Genomic DNA, 18,773 nt, shown 5'->3' on the forward strand with positions numbered 1-18,773 from the left:
TCCTCGGAGCACAGGGAGCCGCTGGGATTCCTCCTCTGACGACTGACCCATCAAGGCTCCCAATCCACACCTTTAGAAACTCCAAGGCTGCGTCGTAAAGAGGAAGCACTTGAGAGGGTTGCATTAACCTGAACATTGCTAGAGTATCAAACAAATCGCATTTTTTAAGAAGTCACAAAGCTGGGCTGCACAAAGCTACCGAACTTTGGTGTGAGGTATAGTCCTGGATCTGCCCTTTTCACTTATTACCTAGATGGCCTTTCACAGTTTGCTTAGTGACTGTTTCGTCGGGGATCATAACACCTACTCACAGGATTGTTGTGGAAATTAAATGCAGCCTTTGTTTCAGGTCCCTGGACCTGTTCATTCAATATGTTAATCCCTGCCTGTATTAATACCAATATTATGTCAAAAGCCCAGCAGATAAAATGGCTTTGACAACTAAAAATGAGAAGTTCTACCATCAGATAATCAGAGTTTAGACTTGATGCCTAATCTCAAATTGAATTCAGATGTTAGTGAGAAACTGGTAAATCTGTGTTCAAAACAGGAATGGCTTTGACATCGTGTCACTGGTTTTCACACCAGCTCTTTCATCAAGTGTGTGTGGTGGGTGTGACCTTGTCTGGGGCCCTGTTGTGTTGCTTTCCCCCATTTTCTACTTCTGTGATCTTGGAGAAATAACCAGCGTAGGAAATAACAGGCTTAGAAAAGGAAATTCAGTCTAATTTTGGGTTGTATGGAATGTAAGGCAGTTATTTCTTTTCTGGACTCAAAAAGCTACCAAAACCATTTTTTATATAATTTTTCATTATCTAAAAAGTAATTTAAAAGTAAAAGTAATTTTAAAATGATTTTTAGAAGTCTCCTCACTGTAATTTTTCTTCTCTCTCTCTTTTTTTCCCTCCACCATCCCCCACCCCTTCCTTCATTCCACACAGAAAAGGTTTAAAATAGAAGAGGCCTTAAACTGTCAGGCTCTGGGCACTTACTTGCAGACAGCTTTCTAAGAAGCCTGCATTGATCTCTATACCCTGACCAGCTGGAGGGAAGACAGTGTGCGCCCTCTCTCTCTCTCTCTCTCTCTCTATCTCTTTCTCTCTCTCAAGGCTTAGGGGCATTTGTCAATGCACATCTACAAATGGTATTTTAAATTTGCCTTTCTTTGATTACTAGGGAGGTTCATGGCCATTTTAATTTCTTCTTCTGAGTTAAGGTCCTTTCCTGCCCTTTGGCAGGGGAAGTAGGGGTGCCATTTGATTTGTTCTGTTTTATGGTTTATGAACTTTGAGATGTGTGGTCCAAAAGTGCCTTTCTCAGCTCTTCCCTATCAAGAGTGTATTAACGGAAACCCCCTGGACTTTGGCCTGTGCTCTTATCTTCAGCCGTCATTGCTGTTGACATTTTTTTTCTTTCTATGTCATGATGAGGGTTCTAATGGGAGGCTGGGCGGAGGGACAGCAGACTTGTCTAGTTGGCTGCACACCCCACCACAAAGATTCTTGACTTTTTTTTTTAATGCCACTCACAATAATATCAAACCACAATAATAAAAGTTGGCATTGCCTGATTCCAAAAAGACTATTTTTTATACTCATTAAAAAAACAAAGATTCACTGGTAAATGTTTCTTGCATAAAACATGAAAATACTTTCTTGGGAAATAAGAAAGGGAAGGGGGAAGTTAGTTGTTTGGTGGTTTCTAACACCGGTTAAAGAAATACTGTGGGTAGATAAGAGATTTGAGAGTGTCTGTAGGAAATGCCAGAATGGTTTATTGGTGTCCACTTATTACTAACTTCACTTCTATTTGCAGTCTTTTAATAGGTAGCAGTTTTCTAGCTCCCTAGTTTAATTTTAAATTTGCTTCTGTGGCATATGGTTGTGCATAAACATATGTTTTCCCTTTCCATTATGTATCTTTTTTTTTTTACATATTAAGAAGTCAGATTTTCTTGGTCATAGTTTCTGTAAAATTCTCACATCTCCTTGAACATAGTCCTTAGACCATGGAGAGGTAACTGAAGCGTCAGTTAATCAATGACAGAACCCAAACAAATAATTCATGTTTCCTTACAGCCAGAAGAATCTCTGTATTCCACCTGGCTGGTCAGAGGAAATCGCAGGTGAAAAACATGTTCAGGATTTATTCCATTCACTATTTCTGTTCTATTTGCTGTAGAAAGAAGAATATTCCATTTTATTTGGCATATGCAGTTTCTAAATCTAATTTATGCCTGATAGAGCCATGTGTGTTTGTGAGCTATTGCTGGGTAACAAAGTACCCCAGAACTTAGTAGCTTGAAATGACGAATATTTGTTGTCTTATAGTTTCTGGGTCAGAGATCCAGTGCAGCTAAGCTGTGTCTTCTGACTCAGGGTGTCCCATGGGGCTAAATCCTGATGGGGCTGGGGGTTGTCACGATGCTTGGCTGGGGGAACGTCTGCTTCTAGGCTCACTGGTGTACTATTGGCCGACGGCCACCCTCATGAGCCTTGCCCTGTGAGCCTCTCCATGACCTCAGGCCTCCCTCAGAGAGAGCCAGCAGGAGAAAGTGAACAAGGGGGAAGTCCCAATGTGTTTTGTAGCCTCACCTTGGAAATGATACCCCATCACTTTTGGTACTTTCTTGAAGTCACTAGGGCCACTCCCAGTCAAGGGGAGTGGGATTCTAGGAGGCAGGGGTCTCTGGAGCCATCCAAAAGTCTACCTACCATGCCGTGTAAGGACTTTTTTCCGTGTTGTTTCAATTACAACAATTCTGGTCATCAGAAGGCAGGAAAATATTGTCCCCTCTAGTCCCACCATTGCTGAGTGTCTGTGGGGGATGGAGTTTCCTGCCAGTTAAAGCCACAAGGCCGGTGACTAGTTTCAAACTGCTGCCCCCTTTCCCACCACACTTCTGTCTTTCAGAGACTTCTCACTCACCCTCTCTTCCAGTGGCTACTAGTCACTTTTCTGCTTGAGTTCCTCTCTGGAAGAAGCCAGACTTCTTCCCTGTCGCACTGGCCGCTGAAGCAAATGTACAATTCTCACAGGCTTTTAATGTCAATTACAGAGAAACCGACTGGACCAAACCAAAACAAGGAGCAGCAGGGCAGTGTGGAAAATTACCAGAAATCCACACAAGTGCAAGGCTAGCTCTCCTAGGAGGAAGGGAATAATATTTAGGGAGTACTTAATATAAACCCGGAGGCTTTGCTAAAGGTCTTCCACACACTCACTCATCAGTTCTCAAACCAACACTACGGTGGGGCTGTCACCACCTGTAATTTACATTATTCCAGTTTAACCCATGAGAAAACTAAGACTCAGGGGAAAAAGTAACGTTGTCAAATTTAGAGAGTTAGTGCCAGATTTACTATTAGAAGTCAGTCAGTCTGATTCCAGGCCCCAGGCCTTCCCACAACACTGTGGGACTTTTCATGGCAGCCCTCTGGACCCACCTCCTGGGTTCTGGTGTAGAAGTGAGTCAGGGTCGTGTCTTAACTGTCAGTCGGCTCCGTCTTGCCAAGGTGAAGTTCTCAGACTCCAGGCAAAGATGGGGATAGGATGGTGCCCTCCTCAGTCTTTTCTAGAACCTTCACACTCTCAAGTTTGCCTTGGGCTCTTTTTCTTCCTCACACAGGAGTCCTTTCAGCATTTAGGTGTCTTGCCCATCCTCAGGCTCATGGATGAGGAAGGGGCTTCACACCTGCCCCCACCTGGGCACCAGCCTCAGGGTAGCCCTGCTTCAGGACTGTGTGAACCCATCTTTGGTTGGACCAACAGATGTACCCCAAGACCCAGCTAGAAGGCTGATTCCCCTCCTAAGACCTACAGGCAGGCCTATTGGCCAAGCTGTTTAACCACTGCTGGAGCAGGGGCTGGAGGCCCCAGCCTGGCAGACATTAGCTTCATTTGCTGGACATGGAAAGGCCCCAGTGGTGGGGGCTGGGGGCCACTGAGGCACCTGGGCTGCACCTTTATCACCCAGCTGGAGAGTCTTCTCTTGTGTAGGTACATGGGTGCACATGTACCTCCCTCCCTAAGGGTGGTAGTTCATAATACTTTGGGGTCACAACTCACTTGGAGAATCCACGGCTCTTCTCCCTGCAGACTGGGCCGCACATCACCTCCAGATTAAGACCTGGGCTGAGTGAGGCTCGGCCTCTTCTTGTGTTGCTGGGAGTCTGCTGCAGCCTCAGCTGAGCCTCCTAACAGCTGGGTGACCTGAAAGCAGGTCACCGTCAGGGGGCTGCTGGCCCGGGGCCCACCTCCTCCCAGACTTGAGGCCCCTCCCACCTCCTCGGTGGGGGTGTGTGGGGAGGCTGAGCTCTCAGCTCATTTGTGGAATAGGAGCAGCTGATATTCCTCTGCTCAGTTAACCTGTTCTCCTGGGTTCCAACCCAGACTGCCCACTCAAGAACTCTTCAAAAAAAGTGTCTTTGCAAAGCTCGCCAGTGTATTTAGACAACATTAAAATCCTTCCCTCTTGCACGTGCAGAAGGCACACTTTCCATGGAGGGAAGGAGAGGAGGCAAAACCCAAACTGATGGGAATTTCTGGTTGAAAAAGTCTTCAAGAAACTGTCCAGAATAAGCACTCCAGCCCGGAGATTTTGCCACTGAGCCCATAGGCACAGCTAGTACATTTTAGTACATGTTTTCCTGGGGCCCTGCTGGGTGCGCTCTGCTATTTGACATCATTAAGTCTCCCAAGCACTTAAGGCCTACGGTGATTTTTTTTTTTTTTTGCCAGCCCTGGGCCCACCCTCTCAGGTGGTTGTCTACCAGTGGATTCTCCAGCTTTGCCATCTGCTTGGCAAAATTCAAGGAATGCAGCAGCCATTGCTTAATTTATTGTACCTTTCATGGCAGTAACATCTTCCAGAAATTCCATCACTGGGGCCAGGCATGACTTCCTTTGCCTGAATCCCTGTTGGGGATCACTCATTAAATATGCTTTTCCCAGATTTTGCTCCACCATATCCCTTAAGGTTGTTTCCACGATTTTCCCCTGAACTAGTGAACATTATTCTGCCTTTTGACCTTGTCTTTTTAAAAATTAACTAATAGTCATGTTTGCCACTGGGCAGTCCTTGGGAACCTGTTCTATTTTAGAAAGAACTGAAAAGATTTTTATCTCAGAAGTACTTCGCTTAAAAGAAAATAAGAGACAACATGAAAGTTTAACCACCGAAGGATATAGCTGGAAAAGGACAATTAGGTGAACAGGGTGGTTAAGGCAGTAACTGGCCAACAACACATAGTATTTTTCGGGGTTTTTTTCCCAATGAATTAAAAGAGTTTCATAAAAAGTATATTCTTGTACTTAGTGGTATCCAGTAAAAGTACTCAGACTTCCAGGTGTTGCCTGCCACCTGTATTCTTCTGAAGCTTTTTGTCTTGTCTGCTTGGCAGGGTGTTCAGTTCCATGCTGGCTTCTTGGAAGTTGGGAGGGCTTCAGGCTTTCTGCACCCCACCTGCTTCTCACAGGAGGCAAGCTACTTCTTGAGTAGAGACTGGGGATTTTAGAAAGCTGCTCTTTTTTTCATAAGTGAAAATTTAGCTTTAGCATTATATCCATCAGAATTCCCCCGCCCCAACGCCCAATACGAGGCAAAACTAATCAGTACTATACGTGTGTGGCATAAGGGTATTTTGAAGTAATAGACATGGTCTTCACCGTTCACTGTCAAAGCTTGGTTCACAGGGACTCTGGGAATACAGGCTCTGTTCTATTTAGAAACTATGGAGCTGGTTATTTGGCAACTGGAATTGGGAAGCAGAGCCCAGGAGAAATGTTCTTGACCTCGGAGCGCTAAGGTGTTACTTCCTCATTAGTTTCACTTAAGCTCAGGAAGCGTCCTGAGAGGTTTAAGATCCTACGTATCCCTGGAGGTGCAGAAACCAAAAGGTGGCCTGTGCCCCTTCCCTGTGTCCCACACTTTTCCTGGGATGGAGCAGCCCCTCCCCCTGCCCCCGCCCCGCAGGTCGGGGCTCCAGCCCCTACTCACAGCAGGCAGGACCCTGTGCTTAGTTGTCTGTTTGGCAGGATGGCGATCGTTTCCTTTCCTGCCCACCTGCTGGCACTCCATCACTGAAAGTGCCATCACCCGTGACTCCTGAGCCTGTGTTCACCCCAAATCGGGCAAGACACCTTCTAGTGAAATCAAGTTTCAGGTTTTCCAGGTATTCTTAATTCCATATAGTGAGGGTAATTGGTCATTATAAGAGGTCATTATAAGAAGGTGAAATCTTTTAAAACCTGTATTCTAGCAAGAAAATGTAGAGGGTTCAAATCAGAACTGCAGACCTCATGGTACAACTGAGAGAACACACCATGGTACGTGGGATTTGAAGACAGCCACCTCGGAGTTGGACACCATTCTGAAATTTACTAGCTGGCTGGCCTCAGTCAAATAAGTGAACCTCTTAGGGCTTAGATTCCTCATCTGTTAAATGATCTCAATAATACCAAGGTCATAGACTTTTTGTACAGAGTACCTGAAATAGGATACGTGAAACTTCTTGAAATATAGGTACTTGATCGAGAAAGGAAATTTTCATCCTCTCCCTGCAATCTCCCTGTCTAGCTTTCTGTTACTTTAAAAACTGTGTGACCACATTTGTGTGTCTAGCAAGGGCACACCTTCCCTTTTTATCTGTCTGTTCTGACCTTGCCTTCTAATGGGCTGGATAATTACATGGTAGGAGTCCTCCCCAACGCTGGAGAAGAAAAATGGCTTCACCATTTTTTTTTAGTGCAAAGGTACTTCACAAAGGAGAATAGTCAATACCAGAGGTAGTGTTTTGGTAGAGAAACAGGAATCATCTGTTAATGAACGCTGAGTGCTGCCCCTTTAGACAAGGGGAACAACAAATCTGCACCGTCTGATGGCAGCCCAGTATCCAAAACCTTGGTGAATTGCATTTTGCTCACTTTTCTACCAAATCTGTGCTCCTAAAGCTGTCTCTACCTGATTGCTTTCAGCTTGGTGTCAAAAGGTTCATGGTCTTGTAAGTCTGTTCATCTTATTTTTATTTCTCTCCCTTTGGGAAAAACAGTCCTTGTTTTAAAAAAAGATACAGATGTACCATTTTTCTTCTCCAGTCAAAAGCACCGTATTTCCATTTTGTATAAGTATCATGTACTATTTTTCAAGTTATGGCTTCTCTACTATTGAAAATGGCATTGTTTTTTGAGTTTATAGGTGAAATAACTCAACCATCCAAACTCACATGCATCTCTAACTGATTAGCTGTTTCTAACCTGTATTTATCCTCTATTATCTGCTTCTAAGAGTTTGTGATGATGGGTATTTTAAAAACCAATCTTCAACTCCTCTGCAATCTTAGGGAAATATTATAAAGGGAAATTTACTTGGTAATTCATCTTCCTTTGCAAAAGGAAAAAGGTGCCCTCTTTCTCTTCCAGGAATAGGGGGATATTAGCCATGACGTCTGGGTGAGGAGAGCTTTAACAGAGTAGGAAAGAGCTGTCGGCAGACATGGGGAGCACACTGAAATGAGTGCCTGCTCATCTCTGTAGGTGGTTTCTTTAATTTTTTCAACTGCCCAACAATCTTTGCTACAGATCGCCTTGCATTTCACCACCCATAGCATGGACCCAAGTCTCTCAGATCTGCTCTGATGATTCTATTAAATTCAACTCAGCAGATGTTTGCAGAGTGACTATTCTGCAGCAGAAAAAAAGTCTGGGGTGCTGGAGATAAGCAGTGACTAAACAACCTGCAAAGACCCCTCCTGCTGGATGGCCCTTGCAGTGGGGTCCAGTCCAAGTAGGTTTGAGAAGGCTTTACCTTATCCCTTGTCAGTCAACCGTGGAAGGTCTGGAAACTGTGCCTACAGTTTCAGGTCCTTGCCAAAGCCTTTCCTCTTTGCTGGTCTAACTCCTACTTAGCCCTCAACACCCCACCCAGAAAACCTTCTGATTCCATCCAGGCCCGCTGAGCTGGATCTCTCTGATGTCCCTTCAGTACACTCTCTTATCTCTGTCGCCTCACTTGCTATTTTGTTTGTAGTTAACAGGGTTTGGGGTCTGTGTCTCCTACTAGACTGTGAGCAGCTTGAGAGCAAGTATCTTGTCTTGATCTTCTTGGATCCCCAGCATTTGGTCTAGTGTGTTGGCATGTTGTAGGTCCTCAGTAAAAGCATGTGGAGCGATTGAGTGAAGGAGTGAGTGGTGCCCAGAGACATGGGATGTTCACAGGATCCATAGGACTTGCTCCTTATTTTTGTACAAACTTTCCAAAACTCACACAAAGGCCAAAATGTCCCGAGTTAGTGCTGCTTCATAGCACCCAAGACCACTTTTCCAGAACAGTAACTTCTGGACTCTGGCAGGAAAGGCCGTGGCCCAGTGTGAGGGTTGGGGCTGGGAAACGCTCCACGGCAGAGGTCTCGGTGGTGTGTAAAATCTTGTTCATTGCTCTACTGAACCTAGGAAGGAGACTAAAGCCCTGGGGGTAGAGCTGCTGGGAGCTGAACAACTGGAACATCTGGCCAGGGAGAGGAGAAAACAGGCTGCACACACAACTGTACGCTGAGTGGTACCAGCAGCACCGCACTGTGGCGCCCCTGGGCCACGTCCCAGCCTGATGCCCAGAGGGTCTCGGGACAGGAGAGGGCTCACTGTTGTTCACCATGCAGGGTAAAACAGGACAGGGCATCATCATCCCAAAAAGGTTTCCTTGAGCACGTAATGATTGAACTAATTCATATTTAGTTGAAAATGTCTCTGTGTTGAATGCTCCATTCCCCAGCGATGCTTGTAAGTGAGATATCCAGCCTTCAGGTTCAACTCCACAAAACTTGCCAATGTTTGGGGGTTGAATTTGTGTAGCTTTTCACCCCTTCTCATTCCTGAAGGCCCCTTTCCCCTTCCTGCTGCTCTTGGACCCACCCCTGACCCAAGGAAAAGAAAAGGGAACCTTTAGTGAGTCTGAGACTCTGGGTCTCCAGAGGGTTGGTGGGGGGCCTGTGTCTGGCGCCTGTGGCCCTGCACCTCAGGCCTCTTTCTCCACTGTCTCTTTGGGGTTGTTTTTCGTTTTTCTCTGTGACAAAGAAACCCCAGGGTTGTAGTTGTCTCTGCCTTTAATAAATAAATGTCCAGTGTAAGGTAGAAATCCACAAGGGTGGCAGAAGAACTTCCTCCGGTCACACTCCTGTAAGAAACTGCACACAGACTAGAAATGAGATGGGTGGTAACTTGAGTTTTGTATTCCTGAATATATGATACCCATACCTCGAAACATACCAGTCCAATGAGAGGTAACATGCAGAAATCAGCACTTTAGTCTTTTGAAGTTTGATCTAACCTGGAACATGCATTCTTGTCAAGCATCTTTTTTTATTGATAGTTAATTCTTAAGAAGCACAGACAGATTTTAATGTTTTGGCAACACCCTGTCCCCTCATTTTTTTTCAGTTCAATGAGTATTTATGCACCTATTTTTTTTATTGAAGTATAGTTGATTTACAATGTGTTAGTTTCTGGTGTATAGCAAAGTGATTCATATTGATACATATATATATTTATGATCGATACATATATATATTCTTTTTCATATTCTTTATCATTATAGGTTATTACAAGGCATTGAATATAGTTCTCTGTGCTATACAGTAGGACCTTGCTGTTTATTTATTTTACATATAGTAGTTAGTATCTGCAAATCCCAAACTCCTAATTTGTCCCTTCTTCCCCCTGTAACCATAAGTTTGTTTTCTGTCCGCGAGTCTGTTTCCATAAGTTTGTTTTCTATGTCTGTGAGTCTGTTTATGTTTTGTAAATAAGTTCATTTGTGCCATTTTTTAAAGATTCCACATATAAGTGATATCATATTTGTCTTTCTCTGACTTTACTTAGTATGATACTCTCTAGGTCCATCCAAGTTGCTGCAAATGGTATCATTTCATTCTTTTTTCTGGTCGAGTAGTATTCCATTGTATATGTATACCACAACTTTTTTATCCAATCATCTGTTGATGGACATTTAGGTTGCTTCCATGTCTTGGCAATTGTAAATAGTATTCCACTGCAAAAATAAGCCATGCTTGAATTTTGGAAACTATGAAAAAGCACATACTCACAAAATCACATTCAGACCTTTCACCATGGAAAACGAGGTAATATTTTAGGGCATATTCTTCAAGTTATGAATATAAATGTGAGTTTGAAACAAAAATGGAATCATCTCGAGTCTGCTTGGTATCCTGTTTTCAGTTCATTCAATAGGTATTGATTGAAGACCACTGTTATGGCTGCAAACCCAGCAGATAAAAATTCCTCGTTGCATGGAGCTCTTTTCTAGTGGGAGAGTCAGATAGTAAAGAACTGAATGTGTACAGTCTGTCAAGCAGGGTAAATGACAGGAGGAAAAGGGACCCTAGATGGTGACCAGGAGGGCAGGGGGTGCTGGTGGCAGGAGGACTGTGATTTGATGAAGCGCCTGTAGTTAAAGACGGCTTGACTGGGAAAGTGATGTTGGGGCACAGACTCGGAGGCAGTGGGGGAGCTCTGTGGCTCACTGCAGGAACAGCGTTCTAGGCAGAGGGCACAGCACAGACAAAAGCCCCGAGCAGAGGCCTGCCTGGAACCTTCCAAGAGCCACAAAGCGGCGTGAGGAGGGGCAGAATGGGCAAGAGGGTGGAGTGAAGATGAGGTCATCACTCTTGTGGGTGTGATGGATTGTGGGGCAGGATTGGAGGCAAGGAGAGGAGTCAGGAAGCTATGGCTTTGGCTACATCGGGATGGTACTGTGTCTAAAACCTCAGACCATGACACCAGAGTCAAAAGGCACTTCAGAAAACTGGAGATGTTTTAGGAATCCTTTGACCAATTTATTTCACTCACATTTAAAAATGTATGTGTGCAACATTAACACAGGACATTAACATTGGTATCTAAATAAACCTAAAATAGCTCTTTTAATAAGTATAAACTAAAGATTCCAAGTGATTAGAGAATATTGTCTTATTTGGCACACTTCTCTTTAATGATACATCTTAAAATTTGGTACGCCAGATTTGATAAAATCAAGACTTACGAATAGAACTGAAGTCCTGCTGAGACTTTCCTGTACAGAGTGGCCAACATGGAAGGAGAGTGGACACCCTTTGAAGCGTAAGACAGGGTCAGCAGCCACCATCCCATTCTGTTCACGGCCAGAGCAAATTCTGGCTCTCTCCTCTGGCCGCTCTTGACAGAGGCCTCCCCTAGCACACGCTCCCAGCACGCCCTGAGGCGGGAAGCTTTCCGCAGGGACCTGTCTTGCCCTGCTAATTTCTTTGGGTCCAGGATGCACTGCAAGTAAGATGGTGGAGTTACTCTGGCCAGTTTGCTCAGCAGCCATCCTCCCACTGAAAATGACACAAACAGTCATCGGAGTTACGAGTGTGCAGGATGTGTGGTGGCCGTGCCTAGCTAATCATGTTAGGCCACTGAAGAGCCGGCTTGGGAGCTGAGAAGTGCGCCTTTCCTCCCTGTGATCCGCACACTGGCCAGAAGCCCTTGGCTTCCTGGAATTTTAAATCAAACTCATAACCACATGGCCCAAAACTCTGAAGCACCGCCATTTTCCCTAGTCAGCCCTTGCACGTCCTCAGTAGTAGGTGGGTAAACGGGGCTGTTTACACACTGTGGTTTGAAGCCTGTATTTTTAAACTACAGACTCCCAGGTTCTGTGTCTATAACTGGACCTCTCTGGGTGGCCTGGGAGGCCCCGAATTAAGAACAAGGACACTGACTTTGTCACACAGGAGTGCCACAGGCTTCAGGCAAGACAGCGCTGTTTGGAGATGTCCCTGCTGTGACCACATGTGGCTGGTGAGGCCTGCAGCGAGAAGGCAGATTCCTGTCTTCTCCTCGGCAGGCTGAGCTTCGCCGGCCTCCTTCCCTGGGTGAGCCCGAGAGCTGCAGTTCTGGACGAGAAAGGAGACGTAGACGCGCTCGCGGGGCCTCTGGTGACACTGGGGACTTCACAGCCTGCGTGTCTCTCCGTGGAGTTCTCCCCTCCGTGTCCTTTCTCTCGGGGTTTGAGCTTTTCCTTTCAGTCTCCTTTTGTTATTTTTGCCCTCTTTGGTTCCCATGTCCATTTATTTGAACTCCCTCCTTCCGTGTAATTTTGGCAGATTCACCACTACCTGCAGCTGGTTAAGAAGAGGCTTTTTTTTTCATTGAAGTAAATTGATTTACCATGTTGTGTTAGTTTCGGGTGTACAGCAAAGTGATTCAATTATACATGTACATATATATTCTTTTTCAGATTCTTTTCCATTACAGGTTTTTACATGATACTGCATATAGTTCCCTGTGCTCTACAGTAGGTCCTTTTAGAAGGGGCTTTTCAAACACTGGGTGCCGCCATGGGGGGTGTCTTGCAGGGAATGGCACTCTATGAAATCATCTGTTTTCTCCCCATTTTAGAGATGTGAGTGGATGTTTTTTCTAAGTCCACTTTTTCCTCTATCGGTCTCCAAGTAATGTGCTTATCTTTGCCCTGTGGTGGTACATTTATTTCTAAATATGTGATTAAAGGACAAATCATAAAATTAATGGTGTTTATGTCCCTGCCTATAAGTGAAAAATACACTTATTTTACAGTGACTCATATGAAAAGGGAAAAGATAGTTTTTATTACAACCCTTACAACCTCCATTCCTTACAGTGCTACTCTGTTATGACTTCAGATGTGAGTCATTGGCTCAGATTATTTCATTTTACCATCATTTGCCTTAACTATTTGTCATTGAAATGCATTGCAATCAAGATTCTGACGTTTAAAATAATAGCTGAACTCTGGGATTTCTGAAGCATAGAATCCTCCTTCGTTAGAGCGCGGCATCAAGAAAGCAAGGCCGCTCTCCCCTCCAGTATCAGCTTTAATTGTGCGCCTCATTTCTCTGTATAAAGAATAGTCAGTCTCGCGTTTGTGCTCTCGTGTGTACAGAACAAAAACAGCAAACGTAGGCATGTTGCAGGTAGGGGTCATGAGCTACAATTAACAGAATACTTTTTTGTATGCATATCCATTTGCAGGCAAAATATTAAAAGATGACTGGAATTGTTTTGATACCGGCAAAGATTCTCTACTTTTTGTTCCAAAGGCCACTTGGTTTTAACGTCTCTGCTACATCTTGTTAATACTGTTTTGTTTCGTTTTTGTTTTTAAGTAAAGCTAATCTTCCCTGCAAAGAATATCCTGTGGAGAAACAGAGAAACCTAGCTACCCAATAATAAAATCCGGATTTCCTAACTGAAATGCTTAAGAAATTAATTTAGTCCAAAGATTTGCAGCCAAAGAATCAGTTTTGCTGCAAGGAAATTCTAACCTGCGAGCCAGTCTCCAAATAGAAATACAGAATTAAGGAGAGTGTTGATTCTGGAATGTCAGTTATCTGTTTGATGGTAAATTAATTTTGTCATAATTAATGACATAATAACACTAATTGCATAATCTCAGATTATATAGCACCCAGGAAAACGGTTCCACCTTTCATGTATAAACATCAAAATACAAATAATTATTTTTTCCTAAAGATTTGAGAAGATTGCTGTTAGAACTGAAAAAAATTCCCTCTAATCTTTTGGCAATGCTACATTTTCTAGTGATTACCTGAAAGGACCTTTCTTTAACTCTAATATACAATGAGTTGACAGTTTGTAGTAGATATTTAATCATATCCACAGGCAAACAACTCACTGATGTATATGATCGGAGGAGGAACATGGTAAAGGCTTTTCATCAAAATAGCATTTGTTTCATCTGGTGCTAAGTTAGCGCATTTCTTTTATGTTATGAAAATGCGTACTTTTAGATTCTTTTCTTCCCCCTCCTGTCACTTTCCCATTGAGCTTTATGAAGACTGAGATGCTCATAGCCTTTACCCATGTGGCCCTGGGTTGTATGTAGGTCACAATTTTTTCCAGACAGAAAGAGGACTCCATTTGGTGTTTATATCTTTGGCAGCTGCATCGTCATCTTGTATCAAATCCAGGCCCTCAGGGGAAGGAGTCTTCCTCATCACAGATGGCACTCAGAACGGGAGAGCCCATCCGCAGTTGCTCAGAAATGTGAAGGAGCCATTTTCAAGTTGTCTGAGCACAAACTAAGGATTTTCTTTGCCGCTCCCAGTCCTCCAGCTATTAGGTCTTGCCAGCTGCTGTGGGTGAGCTGAGATTTCCCATCAGTCTCGCCTGCTGCCATGTGCCAAGTCTGGTGATCGCCATCCTGGGCAGGTCTTGTCTTTACCAGCAGGACCCTAGATACTCTCGGCTTTTTCTGAGCAGCAGTTTGAGGGTGTCTTTGCAGCACTGATCTCATTGTTTGCTTGGGGGCCTGAATTCTGGTGCATTTATAAAGAGCAATGTCCAAAACTTCAAAGAGAAACTCACTGTCCTCTGTCATACAGGGGCTGGTAGGAAGGGGGACTGTCACAGAGCACCTGGTATTGCACAAAGTTGTGCCAACTTACAGTGGTTCATCTGCTAGGACTTTAGAGTGTGTTGCAGACACTCAGCTCAGTGTGTGCAATCCTTCCTCTTCGCAGTGGGAGAGGCCTCCTGGACAAGGCAGATCCTTAGCACCTGTTCGAAGGAAGTTACAGGACTTAGCAAGCTTAGAAGATAGAGAAGCAATTTCTAGACACAAGGTACACTGTTGATGTTGACAGTATGGCTGATTTGACTTTCCTCCTCTTTTCTGTGTTACTGTAAAATTCAGTGAATTGATCCTCTTCATTCAGTTATCCAACAAATGTTATCAAATACCTGCCATGTGCGAGGCCTCGTGCCAGGGGCTGCGAAGGACGCATGCTGACCAGAGCCCGGTCTCACCCTCCGAGACCTCCAGTCCAGGGAGGTTCACGAGGCAGGTCCCCTAACAGCCACAAGGACCATCGAGAGGGGCAAACAACAATATTAAGGAGGTTCAGGAAAAGAAGCCAGCACTTCTGCTTGGTGGGGAGCCAAGAAAATCTTTTCACCAGGTCTTTATGGGAACTTGAAAGCTGGGTGACTGTAACAAGCTGAGATGGGGCATGCGGGCATTCCAGACACCACAGCTGGGTCACAGGCACCCGTCTGGGAAGGCTGGAGGTCAGGGTAGCTGTCCCTGTATGTGTAAAAGGAGGAGTGTGACCGGGGATGAGAAGAAAGGACTGGAGACTGGGTTTGAGGGGCTATGGTTGCCAGAAAAGGAGCTTGAAATTAATTTGGCAGGAGAAAGGGAGTCACTGCAGGCTTCTGAGCAGAGACGTGTGTTGGAGAGCTGGCAGCCTGGTTAGGGCAGGCTGAGAGGGGCCTGTGGCAGGCAGAGAGTGGAGACGGCTGTTTTGCTGTCCCCCAGGGAAGAAGCAGAGAGCGGAGGAATTCAGTGCAGTTCTCCTGAGGTTCCTGCGAGGAAGGGTATGGGGGGCACAGCAACATGGAAGGATGGGCCTTAGGGCAAGTGGAAGGTTGCCTTCTTTCTACTCAAGAAGAGGGAAGGAGGACAATGGGTACCCATGTGGCAGTGCACTTGGAATCCCACAGAGGCTTCTGAAGGTCTCAGACACCGGAGGGATGGGTTTAGACATCTGGTTGACCCAGAGCGCCCAAAGCCGCCTTGTCACAGGGCTCTTCAAATCAGTGCCTCGCATCCCCTCTCCCTACCCACCTCGTCCAAAAAGAGGAGCCAGAAACTGCACTTGGAGGAGGTGGATGAGGTTTAGCACAAAACGAAGGTAGAAATTTCCACTAATAATGGGATTGTCACATTTTTAATTACTTAATGAGACTCTTTGCTACCAAAAGTGACTGCAGGACTTCCTGCTACCTTCATCTCATGAACAGAAAAGTCAGGATCCGCCTGAGAGGCAGAAGCAGGTTCAAAAGGAAAACGAAAATGTTTCAGATCCATGTGAAATCCCTCCACAGCCAACAACCAGTTTTACAGTTAGAGGAACGCAGGCAGGTGGTAGGCGTTTACCTGCTGACTAGATTCTTCCTCTTCCTCCTTTCCTGGCTGAGGTCTGAATAAATTAATCGACACTCAAGTGCAAACAACTTAAACCACAGTGTATTTTCTCTGCAGTGAGAATGTGCTGGGGGACAGAAAACTTAGGTTAAAGACATTGGTCTCTAATTTTGAATATCCAGTATTAGCAAGGGCAGCGGATATCGGTGGGAGGTGGGGAGAGGCGGGTGGAGGCAATGGGAGGTCTTCAGAGCCATCAGCCTGGAGAAGTGAGCAGCTCTTAAAGATCACAGCCCCACATACAGCGCACCTGGGACAAGAAACCATTGAGGATATGGCTTACTCATTAACGACAGTTTGCTGTGGGAAGGCAAACCTTTACAGCTTTGAGCTTTGAGGTCAGCCAAGGTACATTTCAGACCCAAAAGGGAAAAACAAATACACCTTATCCTCAGATCTACAAAATTACCTGCACGGGAGGGTTCCGACAGCACTGAAATAGCCATCCTTGGAGAAACCAAATGGAGCTAAATAAATTCCATCCTTAATGCCCCGAGGTGGATGACATCCTACCGACTGGTCAGTCCAGGGCGCATCGTCCAGCTGTGACTCGTGCTGCTGCTTGATAGCTGTACCAATTGTTTCTTACTCAAACTGATTAATAATGAGAAAGTGGGAGAAAGTTGGCCTGTTTTATCCTCTGCCTTTATTCAAGCAGGCATTCTTCTGTTGAATTCTGAATTTAAATTCTGGGAAAATTCTCTTCTGCACAATTGATCATTTCCCTAAACATTTTGTTAAAAAGAAAAAAGAGGTCGATTTTAGACTTAAAAAAATATGTTAAGGCTAATATACAAAAAATTGAAATTTATTAGTATCAGGATCAATTTTATGCCTTCAGGATGGACTGTGTTTATTTCTGGTTGTGGTACCCCAGCACGTTTGCAAGGCTTCATACAATTTAAGGTTGCTTTTTATATGACAACAAGAATAACAAAGATAATGTCATATTTTATGACACAAATGCTTTTTAATGCTCTTCTGGAGTTTGAGTTCCTTGATATTAACTTCAGATTGAAATCACAGCTGGAGCTTTAATCAGTAGACTTGTGGCAATTGATACTTAACATCAGCTATTCATAGAGGCTCCAAGTCATGGTCCAAACATGTCTTGAAAGGTATCTGTTTCTGTGACCCAGGGCACTGCACCCTGTCCTAGAGCTGGGACACATCCCCGTATGAACATTTCAATGAGGTATTAAATGGGATTTTGATTGTCACTTTATATTGAATCTCTAAAGGGAAGATGGTCATTTCCTGACAAGACTATTCTTTTCCCTGTGTGTCAAGTTGAAATGCAAGTTCTGTGTTAGGCTATAAGGCCCACGTAAGAGGGAGGCGCCCCGAGCGGCACCATCTTTAAAATTTTTCTTTCTAATTGTCATGACTAGTAGATCTCTATTGCAGGAAACTATTTTGAAGCTTTCCAGTACCTCAAATCATAAAATCAAATTTTTTACAAAAACTGGAAGCACACAGAAGAGATGCTAACTATGTTAGCATTTGTCTGAAAACACTCCAGGAAAAGCAATGATTTCTTTTTTACACAACAAAATCCGTTGGACTAAAAGAGCCCTTTCCATAATTAAAGTGAATGCTTTCACAACGGGGATTTCTTCAACTTAGACACGCTTGTATTCCTTTTTTCCACAGCAAGTTATCTAATGTTTTCTTGTTCTCTTCGCCGAAATCACTTTCCTGTGAGAATCTGTGAGGATATTGAAAAAGGCTTTGAAGTGTCTGGGAGTCTGGGCGGGGTCACACTGATGCAGGAATGACCATGAACAGTTTTTTATGGTTTCCCAAGAATCCTGTGAATAAAAGTCACAACTGGCAATCCAGCCCAAGTGGGACGTGGGGTTGTTTTTAGTTGTTTGTTCTGCTCTGTTTCTGCAGGGAAGTTGGTGTGAGAAATATGAAACAGAAGTTAGAAATGTCATATATTTTTGTCTGTCTAAATCCAGTGATTGTCTTGAAGACCACAGTCTACCTGCCCGGCAGGAAATCTTACTTCGTCATGTTTAGGGTTTTTCCTCCACCTTCCTAAAGTTACTGGAAAGTCTCTGGATTTCTTTAAAGCAGGGAATTCAGGACAGGCCCTTGTTCTTTAGTTCATGGTAACCATGTCCCATAGATCTGAGTCACCAGCCTCTTGAAGACAAGATGCTCTCACACACCTGATGCTGGCCTCAGGAAAGGGGATCATGGCCTGTGGTCCTTGAGACCTGGATGCTTGCCAGCCTTCCCTTGCTATCCCATCAGAGACTTTACCACCTCCCTGCAAGCACCCAAGAGGAATGGGGTGCTGGTCCCCAACATGCCCAGGACTCAGCCCCCTGCTCCCCTCTTGCACAGAGCTTTCCAACCCTTTCTTCTTCAGCTCCCTCTCGTTGTTCTGCCTCAAGTATCTGGAAGAGCGCTGCCTGATGAGGCAGGCCATCTAGCAGGCACTTTCACTCTGGATGTTACATTCCGTGATTCTGTGTTGTAGTCCTCGATGCCCATGGTGTTACTGAATGTGGTGACAATAGACCACAATAGACAATAGATCGTGGTCATTGCAGGTCCCATCCTTCACTCAGATCCAGGCACCGAGCTAGTTTTCACTCTGCCTCTCACCACCTCTGCGGAGTCAAGGGGCAGTGATGGTGGGTCAGGGTGTGGTGCTTAAAGCTGCTCTGGTTCCTGGATCCCCAGGTCCAGCCGGCATAGACTTTAGTCTGTTCCAAGCGCTACTTTCCGTGACTCAGTG

General features: G+C 44.7%; 1 protein-coding gene across 2 annotated transcripts in view; it reads left to right on the plus strand.

Annotated features, from left to right (window-relative positions):
- The window catches only part of ZDHHC14 (zDHHC palmitoyltransferase 14), a 245,392-nt gene that overhangs the window by 122,246 nt on the left and 104,373 nt on the right, over positions 1-18,773 (plus strand). The window lies entirely within an intron of this gene.

The sequence above is a fragment of the Vicugna pacos genome, chromosome 8 (assembly GCF_048564905.1).
Source record: "Vicugna pacos chromosome 8, VicPac4, whole genome shotgun sequence".
Lineage (NCBI taxonomy): Eukaryota > Metazoa > Chordata > Mammalia > Artiodactyla > Camelidae > Vicugna > Vicugna pacos.